Source organism: Aethina tumida, chromosome 6 (genome assembly GCF_024364675.1).
Source record: "Aethina tumida isolate Nest 87 chromosome 6, icAetTumi1.1, whole genome shotgun sequence".
Classification (NCBI taxonomy): domain Eukaryota; kingdom Metazoa; phylum Arthropoda; class Insecta; order Coleoptera; family Nitidulidae; genus Aethina; species Aethina tumida.
Genome location: NC_065440.1, coordinates 9,556,401 through 9,569,405, shown reverse-complemented (window position 1 = coordinate 9,569,405; position 13,005 = coordinate 9,556,401). Strand labels below are relative to the sequence as shown.

The 13,005-nt window shown below is 30.9% G+C and overlaps 2 long non-coding RNA genes across 3 annotated transcripts; one reads left to right on the top strand and one right to left on the bottom strand.

The window, feature by feature from the left end:
* Positions 1 to 6,628: 6,628 nt before the first annotated feature.
* Positions 6,629 to 8,576, bottom strand: LOC126265948 (uncharacterized). The gene is made up of 3 exons (XR_007548424.1): positions 8,433 to 8,576; positions 7,950 to 8,202; positions 6,629 to 7,744 (listed from the first exon to the last, which is right to left on the bottom strand). It is a non-coding gene; the product is annotated as an uncharacterized LOC126265948 (long non-coding RNA).
* A 288-nt stretch (positions 8,577 to 8,864) lies between these two features.
* Positions 8,865 to 10,503, top strand: LOC126265949 (uncharacterized). Of its 2 annotated transcripts, none has more exons than XR_007548426.1 (3): positions 8,865 to 9,012; positions 9,958 to 10,137; positions 10,193 to 10,503. It is a non-coding gene; the product is annotated as an uncharacterized LOC126265949 (long non-coding RNA). The 2 variants fall into 2 exon arrangements; XR_007548425.1 differs by having other exon boundaries at positions 8,865 to 9,523.
* The last annotated feature ends 2,502 nt before the right edge of the window (positions 10,504 to 13,005 follow it).

The window sequence follows — 13,005 nt, the reverse complement described above, 5'->3', positions numbered from 1 at the left end:
ATCAGAAAAACCTAACCTATACTCATTTAATATATATTTTAAATAGAAAGTGACAGATGGACAAAAAGATATCTGTAGTCTGTAAGAAATGGCAACACCGCCTTCAAAATGGCAACATCGCTGCATCCCGAGATCGTGCCCAGTAATGTTTCTTGTTTATAACATTGGGTTGGTACTTCTTAGGTTTTCTATGTTGTTCATAATGTTGGTATGACGGTTGGCAATGCTTATTTAACTAGATCTGTTTTGGTATCTTTTTTTGACCAATCACAGCACAGTATTTTAAATATTGCACGTTTGTCTTCTCTCCGAAGATTCCAGAAGGATGGGAAAGAGTCAACGAATTAAAATGGTTTGAATTTTTAGTCTTAGGTAAGTTATTTTCTATAATCCTTTACTAATTATAATCGTAATTTTATTGTATGCTTTGTAATTAAATAATTCGTTTCATAATATGTTTATTTTAAATTACAATCATATTAGAAATAAAATAACCTCAAATTTGAATAAGATTGTTTATATATTAATATACTTTATCTTAACTGTTTAGTAAATTAAAGTTATTTTGTGGGTTAAACAGGCTACCGGATCATTTATTTAACCAGAATACACTCGGTGCTTTTTAGGTATGTTAATCTTAATCTAAGTAAACATTTTAAATTTCAACTAGATACAACATAAAACGTTTGATCAATAAAAGTAAGGTGGTTGTATTAGAATAAACAATTTTTTTCTGTAATTTTTCTTTGATTTTATTTTATTATTTCATAAAATTCAACCTTGAGATCTCAGCCTCAGCCTCTCTCAGATTATTTATGTCAAAATTTGTAGCTATCCTTCATGTTTCAATACATATTATAATGATGTTCATAATTCTAATTTTAAAATTTATTTTTTAAGTCACCTTCTGATTCTAAATTAAATTTAGTACGGCGTTTAGTTTGTAATATTAATCCTTCTCTAAACCATTTTTCTCCATTAGATTTCTCTATAACAAGAATGTTTTCATAATGTTAAACCAAAACAGTTATATATCTCTAAATCTGTTTCTAATCAGAATATTATAATTCCCTCAAATATTTTGTTGAATCACTCTAACAATTCCAGTGGTTCAGTTAATCACATTCAGTTCATTTACGTTATGATCTTCCTTTCCAAAGTAGTTTAAATTCTTCTAATAATATCAATGGATTAAATTTTTATTTGTATATATTTTGTTGTGTTTGTATTCATTTTCAGTTGTATGTAGTTTTTAAGAAAAATTATGTATTTTGTCATAATGTACAACAAATAATTTATAACAAAAATGTTTCAATTTCATTGTTTGTTTTATTTATGATAATTCACAGAAAACCTAGTAATTATATACAAATCAATTTGAATTTGAAATTATTCCCGCTGTGTTTGACGAATGTCAAATACAGGAAACTGTAAAGCTGACATCTATTGAATAATTTAAACACTACAAATCAATTTTTCGTTCAGTGTTGTTTCCCCTTTTTTAGTAGGAGGTTGGTACTTCTTGGATGTTGTGTGTGTTATAAATATATATACAGTAGAAAAAGTGTTTGACTTGTCTGAATTTAGAGAGAGACATCATGCATGACAGAGACAGAGACAGAGAAAATAGTGTCGAAAAATTGTATAACCGTTATAATCGTTGTATCGCCCTTGAAGGCAACTATATTGAATAATATAATCAAATTCTATCAAAAAAAGATTTTATTCTATCTTTGAATCGAGTGCTTCTTTTTCTAATCAGAAAATTAAAAATCATTAAAATATTTTGTTGAAAAGTTTGAATTCCCTTCTAATAAGTAATCACTCTAACAATTCCAATGGTTCATTTAACCACTAGGACAGTCATTCAATTAATTTACATTCTTTCCAAATCAGCCCAAAGTATATAATGCTTACGCTGATTTTTACGATGTTTAAATTATTCCTGAAAATATTTTAACGACCCCAAATTTGTTTCTAATTTTGAAATATTGTTTAAATACGTTTATTTACACAATTACTTTTTATATATTTTATTAACAATAAAATATTTTTATTTAAAAATTTATACCACTTAATATATTCACCTTTTCTTTTAATTAACTTACCAATTTTTGATATTTTTTGTACCATTTATATACTTATTTTTTATTAATATATATATATATATATATATATATATATATATATAATAAAATTAACAACTTTTATTTTTTAGGGGAGGGTTCTACTAATATGAACATTTTTAAGAAAGATGCAGAAAACTTCAAATGCAAAGTGCTGACAGAATTCTTTAATTACAAATACGATAAGTCCTCAACACTGATAAATAATGTAAGTGCCATACAAAATCTTCCTTTCCAATTGATAAACCTCAAGGTAACTGTATCTGATTCTATGATTATGACCAGTTAATTTTAAGGTGGCTGAAGCTGGACACTATATTACTTCTGAATTAAAGGGTAAGTTGGAAACTGATAACATTGCGTTTGAGAATGTGTGAAAATTGGAGCAGGAACCTCTAAATCAGTAAATGCAATTACTGAAAGAAATGGCGAAGTGACATTCACCAAGAATCAAGTGAAGATCATTTGTGAAAAGTGGTAATGATAGGTAATAAAAATGTATATGTTGTTGACATGAAGAACTACACAGAAGTTTTGGTTTCAACAACTGAAATTATACCTCAAGATCAAACTGAATGGTACAGACAGCTTGGCCATATAAGCTTCAGAAATCTCAAGGTGCCTGATTTATGTGAAGTGCAACGTTTAAACCAACCAACTGTTATAATGTCTATCAAATGAATGCACGATTTGATAAACAAATTCAAGTGTGTCGTATGTTTCGACTACATGAAACCGCCAATGCATCTGCATTGGCAGTTTCATGTACATCTGTACATTAACGGCCACAGCTGCTGCAAGTCCTGCTTTCGACGTATGAACCAATGTCCTGAATGTAGTGACCAGAAGAGCGAGGGGCAAAAGGGGTGGACATGATAACACACAAGGGCAAATGCGTTTATGCATATATGCCATGTCCATTTGCTAAATATGGGTGCCCATGGTCAGAAGTATACAATACAATGGAGGACCATTTTAGGAAGTATCATTATTTCAAATATGATATTCCAAACTTTTGTTATCTGAGGGGTTTCAATTGAGGTGCCAATACTTGGCACCAGCCGCTGAACTTCGACGGATACCTGTTCATCCTTTGTGTAATAAAGGAGGGGAATAGTTTCCGGTTTGGCGTTTACTCATCATCAATACTGATGTTATGTACAATTATGAGTTGAAATTCGTGGATTGTAAGAACAGGATGGCCCGTTTTAGAGAAATTTCTTCAAAAAGATGGACCACCGTGGATGACATGAACAATATACAAAGTGCACCTGGGATGCTGGTTGAGAGTTTCAGACGGGATAACATTGTTGAATACAAGGTTGAAATATTTCCATGTCCTCCTTTGGAATCATAAATAAATGAAATGAAAAAATGTAGTTATATTATTTCTTATACAACTAATAAATATTAATAGTTCCTTGACGAACTACGTTCCAATTAAGAAATGAAGAGGAGAACTAGATGTTGACAAGAAATATATATTACCATCAAAGCTTGAGGATAAATCTCCATGGGCAACATTCCACCTGCAGTTTGAAGCGTCATGTTAATGGAATGACGCAAAATGAATGAAGGACATTACGAACAAGAAATAAATTCGGTGTTGGAGTTGCGGGAAGTTGGGTCATATTCATACTCAATGTACAAAGGAATTGAAGGACTCCGAATCTCGACCAGTGTATTCAAAAATATTTCGGATCAGATAATTTCAATAATTCTTAAAGTTTCTATGCTCATCAAATAAAGTTATACATAATCTCAAGTTCTGTCCATTCCTGCTACAAATGATATAATTATTTCATCGACAAAATGTTACTGTAATGACAAATGGATTAAGAATTGCTACCAAGGGACCAAAGGGTTTATTTGCACCGAAGATATACTTTTCAAATGTTCACTTGTCAAACCATAAGACTGTCCAGCAATATACGTCAAACATCCAATAAAGTATTAGCCACATATCTTAAATAAGTCTGCACCGGAGATAAAATCATCTCCGTGTGTAATTTTGAATAAATCAATTATATTTAGTGTGCGCTTTTTTTGGATGCAGTATACACAAGATACACAAAATTAAATGTTAATAACGAACGCTGGAAGGACTAATGACTCCCTATAAAAAGACCCTTTCAAAAAAAGTCTACACTGGAAATAAAATCATCTCAGGTTATGGAATATTTCACTAAACTACTATTGCTAATAATTGTCTTTAAAAATTCTATAACTTTTCTAGATTTATTAATGCAATGTTTAATCATTCATAAATTATTTTCACTAATAGAAAGTATGAGAATTATAGTAATGACTTTATGGACGGTGTAATAAATAGTTACTATACTATTTCCTACTAATACTACACAAATATTATAGGAAAAAGTAATAATGATTTATTTCAAACAGAAAAAAAACTTTTACCTCCTCTACTGCCTCTTGAGGCTTCCTCATCATTTTCAACCCACGCTTCATCATTATTAAATCTATTGCCACCACCTCGACTATAACTACTTCTTCTTGGTCTATAAAAACAACTTAATTAATAGAATTTGTTTTTAAAAATGTAATAATTTTATTTACTTCCTCTGCCTTTGCCACCACTTCCCCATTCAATGTTTTCCCTGTTTCCATTATTGTTGTCGCCACTTTCTCATTTCTTTTCTGGAAATTACAAAAACCAAACATGAAATATATTTCATAACCATCTTGGGTATATATTCGATATATATTACATATACAAAAAATGAATTAGTCCATAAAACTAACAATATTGATAACTAATAACTAAACAATAGGTAATTATAAAAAATGTTAGTAATGATTATTAATTTGATTTTATACTTGATGTTGCACAATACATATTATTTAAATAGTTAATTAACAACAGTAAAATTGCCAATTAAAGCATTGTTATTGTTTAAAGTTTATTTTAAGTATTCTTAAGAATGTTTGAAGACATGAGGATAATTATATTTATTTTTATATTTGTAAAAATTGTTCAAAAGGTATTAAATAATTTCAATTTAATTTTCATTAGGTCTTAAATATGTATGTATATTCTTTCTCAGTGGTTTTATTGTGCTTAATTAGTAATAAATAACAGTAACAACTTTGAAAACAAATTAATTATTAGAATTTGTTTTAAAGAATGTCAGATATATTTTAATAACAATCATTTTGTTTACCTCTTCTGTCTTTGACACTGGTACCCCATTCAACATTTCCTCTGTATCCATTATTATTATAATTATTGTCGTCACTTTCCCATTTGTCATCTATAAATTACAATTTGCTTAAAGTTTACTTTATAAATTAACAATTAATGTTGTATAATGTTACTATAGGTTACTTTACTTTAATTGAAGGTTTTTAATTTTAATAATGTAATAATTTTGTTTACCTCTACTGTCTCTACCATTGTTACTCCTTTCAACATTTCCTCTATTTCCATTATTAATATTGTCTCCACTTTTCCACGTCATCTACAAATTACAATTTAATCGAAGTATTTTATTTCATAAATTAATAATCTTTTATAATGCTACTATAGACTACTTGACTACGAAGTGTTTTGGGTACATTTACCATAGACGTTCGCCTAAGTTACTGGTTCCTGTTTGTTAATATAATTCTATATTTGATGTTTCATATTAAATATCATTTAAATTGTTATCAAAAGTAAATTTGAGACTTTGTTTTTGTTTATAGTTTATTTAATTTACGGAATCCCGTAAAATTATAAATATATTTTGCAGAAATGAAATAAATAAATAGGTATCATGAAGGGCAATATTTGTGACAAACAATTTACATCCGTAAAATCAAGTATGTTGATGGAGATCTTGACCCACTGTGGGTCAAATGTACAAAACAAATGGAACAAAATTTTATTTTTTCAGCCTTTAATTTTGTGTTCATCAGCTTAAGCAAGTTTTAATGTAAATCTTTAATAAATGTTTTTAGCTTATTTATTTAAATTCCATTTGTTCATTACTTACTCTAACAACAGAAGTATTTCATTTTACATTTTATTTTGTTAACATCTATCTATTTAAACGACTTTTACCATTTATTTTTAAATTCTGAAATAGAAACCAGCAGATTTCGATACACATTTCTTGTTTTCTAATGTATGTTACGTTTTTAATTTGGTTTATATTGTTGTTTAAAGAACTTTTTATTTAATATATTAGGAAATTTAATATATTTCATTTTGTAAAAGTCTATTTGAACGACGTTTATCGTTATTTTCAGGATTTTACGATAGAAACCATCAATTTTTGACACATATTTGTTGTTTTATATTTTAAATTCGGTTTATTTTGCTGTTTAGAGAACTTTTTAAACGCCATATTAGGAAATTTAAAACATTTTATTTTGTTAACATCTATTTAAGCGACTTGAATCGTTTTTCCAAAATTCTACAATAGAAGCCTAGTGTTTTTTACGTTTTTAATTTATTTATTTATTTGTTCAGTGCATCAAACAGTAAACCTCCAATTTTTCGTCACAACTTAATTTTTTTTCGAATATGTGTTCCAACAAAAGTGCGTCAGTCGAGTCCAGACAAAAGGAAATGGACGAAGATTTCCTAAATATATCTGTTAACAATATCCTTATGTTGTACATAAAGAATAACTATATAATGGAAATATTTTTAGTAACAGTTCACAGTTGAAGCAAATCAGCTGCTTAGCCAAGCAAAGTGCATCACACAGTAAACCTCCAATTTTTCGTCACAACTTAATTTTTTTTCGAATATGTGTTTCAACAAAAGTGCTTCAGTCGAGTCCAGACAAAGGGAAATGGACGAAGATTTCATAAATATATCTATTAACAATATTCTTATTTTGTACATAAAGAATAACTATATAATGGAAATATTTTAGTAACAGTTCACAGTTGAAGCAAATCAGCTAAGCAAAGTGCATCACACAGTAAACCTCCAATTTTTCGTCACAACTTAATTTTTTTTCGAATATGAGTTCCAACAAAAGTGCGTCAGTCGAGTCCAGACAAAGGGAAATGGACGAAGATTTCATAAATATATCTATTAACAATATTCTTATTTTGTACATAAAGAATAACTATATAATGGAAATATTTTAGTAACAGTTCACAGTTGAAGCAAATCAGCTAAGCAAAGTGCATCACACAGTAAACCTCCAATTTTTCGTCACAACTTAATTTTTTTTCTAATATGTGTTCCAACAAAAGTGCGTCAGTCGAGTCCAGACAAAAGGAAATGGACGAAGATTTCATAAATATATCTGTTCACAATATTCTTATTTTGTACATAAAGAATAACTATATAATGGAAATATTTTTAGTAACAGTTCACAGTTGAAGCAAATCAGCTGCTTAACCAAGCAAAGTGCATCACACAGTAAACCTCCAATTTTTCGTCACAACTTAATTTTTTTTCGAATATGAGTTCCAACAAAAGTGCGTCAGTCGAGTCCAGACAAAGGGAAATGGACGAAGATTTCATAAATATATCTATTAACAATATTCTTATTTTGTACATAAAGAATAACTATATAATGGAAATATTTTTAGAAACAGTTCACAGTTGAAGCAAATCAGCTGCTTAACCAAGCAAAGTGCATCACACAGTAAACCTCCTATTTTTCGTCACAACTTAATTTTTTTTCGAATATGTGTTCCAACAACAGTGCGTCAGTCGAGTCCAGACAAAGGGAAATGGACGAAGATTTCATAAATATATCTGTTAACAATATTCTTATTTTGTACATAAAGAAATATTTTTAGTAACAGTTCACAGTTGAAGCAAATCAGCTAAGCAAAGTGCATCACACAGTAAACCTCCAATTTTTCGTCACAACTTAATTTTTTTTCGAATATGTGTTCCAACAAAAGTGCGTCAGTCGAGTCCAGACAAAAGGAAATGGACGAAGATTTCATAAATATATCTATTAACAATATTCTTAGTTTGTACATAAAGAATAACTATATAATGGAAATATTTTTACTAACAGTTCACAGTTGAAGCAAATCAGCTGCTTAACCAAGCAAAGTGCATCACACAGTAAACCTCCAATTTTTCGTCACAACTTAACTTTGTTTCGAATATGTCTTCCAACACAAGTGCGTCAGTCAAGTCCAGACAAAAGGAAATGGACGAAGATTTCATAAATATATCTGTTAACAATATTCTTATTTTGTACATAAAGAATAACTATATAATGGAAATATTTTTAGTAACAGTTCACAGTTGAAGCAAATCAGCTGCTTAGCCAAACAAAGTGCATCACACAGTAAACCTCCAATTTTTCGTCACAACTTAACTTTTTTTCGAATATGTGTTCCAACAAAAGTGCGTCAGTCGAGTCCAGACAAAAGGAAATGGACGAAGATTTCATAAGTTTATCTATTAACAATATTCTTATCTTGTACATAAAGAATTTCGTCGAAGTGACGGAGAATAGGAAACATAAAGGGGTGGCATTTGTCACATTTTCCACCAAGGAGGCAGCCAACAAAACGGAAGTCATGCACCACACATGCAGTACCAGCTCCCTCCGCATATTCAGTACCAGATGCCGCCTTATATGCAGTATCAGATGCCAACACACATACAACCACACATGGCACCCTAAATGTCATCTGTGATGATGCCATCTCACAACAATAACGAATAATTTTAAATCATAAATAACTAACATACTTAGCCTATACATAAAGAATTTCGATGAAGTAATAGACGAACGGTGGTTCAAATCTAACTTTGCAAAATTCGGGACCATAATATGCATTTGTCACATTTTCCACTAAGGATCTTGGATATATATTAGATATATTTACATATACCAAAAATGAATTGGTCCATATAACTTTACAATGATGATAACTAATAATTAAAGAATAGGTAATTATAAAAAATGTTAGTAACGATTATTAATTTGATTTTATACTTGATGCTGCATAATACATATTATTTAAATAGTTAATTTGACATTTGTCACTTTTTTCACTAAAGAGGCAGCCAACAAAGTGGAAGTCATTCACCACACATGCAGTACCAGCTCCCTCCGCATATTCAGTACCAGATGCCGCCTTATATGCAGTATCAGATGCCAACACACATACAACCACACATGGCACCCTAAATGTCATCTGTGATGATGCCATCTCACAACAATAACGAATAATTTTAAATCATAAATAACTAACATACTTAGCCTATACATAAAGAACTTCGATGAAGTAATAGACGAACGGTGGTTCAAATCTAACTTTGCAAAATTCGGGACCATAATATGCATTTGTCACATTTTCCACAAAGGATCTTGGATATATATTAGATATATATTACATATACCAAAAATGAATTGGTCCATATAACTTTACAATGATGATAACTAATAATTAAAGAATAGGTAATTATAAAATTTGTTAGTAACGATTATTAATTTGATTTTATACTTGATGCTGCATAATACATATTATTTAAATAGTTAATTTGACATTTGTCACTTTTTTCACTAAAGAGGCAGCCAACAAAGTGGAAGTCATTCACCACACATGCTGTATCAGCTCCCTCCGCATATGCAGTACCAACACCCTCCACATATACAGTACCAGATGCCGCCTTATATGCAGCATCAGATGCCAACACACATACAACCACACATGGCACCTTAAATGTCATCTGTGATGATGCCATCTCACAACAATAACGAAAAATTTTAAATCATAAATAACTAACATACTTAGCCTATACATAAAGAATTTCGACGAACTGATAGACGAACAGTGGTTCAAATCTAACTTTCCAAAATTCGGGACCATAATTATCACTTTTTCCACTAAGGACGCAGGCAACAGGGTGAAAGAAATCATGTATAGTTATCGGATTAGAAACAGGTTGTTTTAAATCTTTCTCTGAAAAGAAAGAGTACATAGTATAAAGACAGGACGCACAAGCGAAGCAACAAAATATTGTAGTGCCACTTGCACAAAGAGGATTTTCATTACCAACATTATGCCCATGGTATGTCATTCTTCTACAGAAGGCAGAAGATATAATGTGGCAGGATATGTTCCAGGCAACACCTGTGACGATGCCCCATCAGATGCAATTCCAGAAACCTGAGGTAATGCAGCATCCATATCCAGTACCAGATGTCACCTCAGATGGTGCCCCACATGCTGTACCAGTTTCCACCACACATGCTGTACCAGCTCCCTCCGCATATGCAGCATAAGACACTAACACACGTACAACCGCACATGGCACTCCAGATGTTTGTGGTGATGCCATCTCATAACAATAACGAAAAATTTGATTTAATTTTAAAGGTTTGAAAACCTTGTATAATTAATATATTAGATTATATATGTATAAATATTTTATGTTTTTAACATCTATTTAAGAGATATTTTAAGGTTTTATATTGTAGAATAGAAATCAATAAACATTGTGTTTAAAAAACTAATATATATATATATATATATATATATATATATATATATATATATTATATATTATATTTTTCCGGGTGAACACACTTGGACGATTTTTAATCCTTTCATCTGCTTCAGCTCGTTCCTGAGATATATGCAACTGACATCATTTTCATTTTAACCGGTCCTTTTAAATTTCCCTTTCTTTATGAAATCATGTCTGATGGCGCCTCGCATCCAATGTGGACGTTGATGATTAGTTAGTTGCGAGACGTGTGACCAAATATTTGACAGTTAGTAACGAGAAGAAGCTCGGTACGTCGGGTATACTACTCCAAAGTGCCCACAGGAAACTCGAGATCAATAATATGTATTTTATCTGAAGACCAATAAAGTTTATTTTAGTTCAGTTTACGATAGACGCTGTGTCCACAACGCTGCTGAAACTATTGTTAATTCTATCGGAGGACACATATTGGCTGAACCGAGTAGGTGAAGGTACTCTGGTGGTTTTGACATCAGCGCAAGCTGATATTTTTCCTAAATGAATTCTTACGCTTGTTGAGGTAAGAAAGCCGATTCACATAAATGGATAAATTGCGGTATCTGTGACAAGTCGTTTTTTATTGAGTGTTAAAATAAGCAGTACATTAGCTAAACAGATTTGGGCTGATTCTGGCTTATTGTGGAATCGTTCAACATGTAAGAAAATGAACAACGACCTTAACAGTCTTAAGGCTGCCATTTTCAAACTCCAGGAGGAGGTTAGCGGTCTAAAATTACAACTGTGTGGTAAATCGACTGAGAAAACAAAAGAATCAACTCTGATTCAAACTGGGAAAGTTATTCAGGAGATTGTCGAAGAGAAAAGCCAAAGAACAATGTTATTACGAGTATATATATGAAGTTATTGAATCAAATAATACTAAGGCGAAAGCCAAACAGTCAGCACTTGACACACAATTGGCAAATAATATACTTGGTTTTGTTGAAGTACACGAAGACAATATTGTTTCTTCCCGTTTAGGTAAATTCGATTCATCGAAACAAAATCTCAAACGACCAATTAAGGTTGTTCTTTCTAATACTGAGAATGTTCACACAGCTTTACGTAACAGCTCCAAATTAAAAGACTCCAAGACGTCTAATGTTTCCCTGTCGTATGATTATACACCCATTCAAAGTGAACTCTATAGAATTGTTAAGGCTCAATTACAAACTCTTGATGATGGACAAACAATTATACGAATTAAATACAAACACGGTATTCCTACTATAATTAATTCAGAACAGGAAAGCTAAAGGTGTCCAACAGTCCTAATCAAACATATAGTCTTTACTATCAAAACGTTAAGGGTTTAAGAACTAAGACACAACAATTTTATTTAAGTATTTGTAGTTGTCAGTATAATTTTGTTGCCCTATTCAAGACTTGATTATGTGACTCAATTTGGAATGGTGAATTGATTTCGTCTGATTATGTGGTTTACCGAACTGTCAGAGAGTGTGTATTGACGTTATTTTTAACATCTGGGGCATAAGTTTTATTTGTTCAATGTCCAATTTGTAGTTATGCATAGTTATTATTAGAGGCACTATTATTTATTGACAAAATTATAGATATGTGGGATAAAGCTATAAATTTTATATGTAATTGCCAAATATCCTGACAGTTTTCATTATTCTTTTGAATGGAATAATTGGGATATTGAAAATATTCTTAGAATAATCCATCAAGCTGGATTGGAAGGTTAAGTTATTAAGGTATTATTTATTAGTTTATTAATTATATCATTTATTAGGTATATTATGTGCAAAATGAATAAAATAAATAAAATGAATAAAGTCCTAGAACATGAACCTGCTGTGAATTCTCCAAATTATTGCTTGTAACCGGAATATTACGTACTCTGGTTGCCTACCCTAGCTGAAAAGGTTAAACCGCCACATCACGCAAAGGAGACTGAAGAAGATCAACAGTCAGCGTGTGTTCAACTTTCTGTACCAAAAGATAAAAATAAAGAAATAAAGAATTAGACGATGGTGTATATCTTATAATACAACTTTTGATGAATTTTAAACAATTTATTTGTAGGCAACTGAAAGTGCAGTAAAGTAGTAGTTGTTAATGGAAAACAAAACGAAATCTTCATTGTTCTACCACACTACAAGCTCTGAAGCCACCTTAGAGTCAAATTAGTGTAGAATTGACAGAATTTGATGCAGATGCTGATGTCGATGCTGATATGTACGTTATGAACAAATCTATGAACGGTGTTTCCCTGATAATATAAAGTAACCTTAAGAGGGACAAAAATCTTCTTGGTTGTATAAGGCTAAACCAAAGAACGACTAACGCCTTACAACATATGCAGTCAGCCAAATGATGTCGATGTGGTTAAATCTAACCAACGAAGAGATTGCAGTGCAGTTCTGGCTCACATTACGTCGTTCG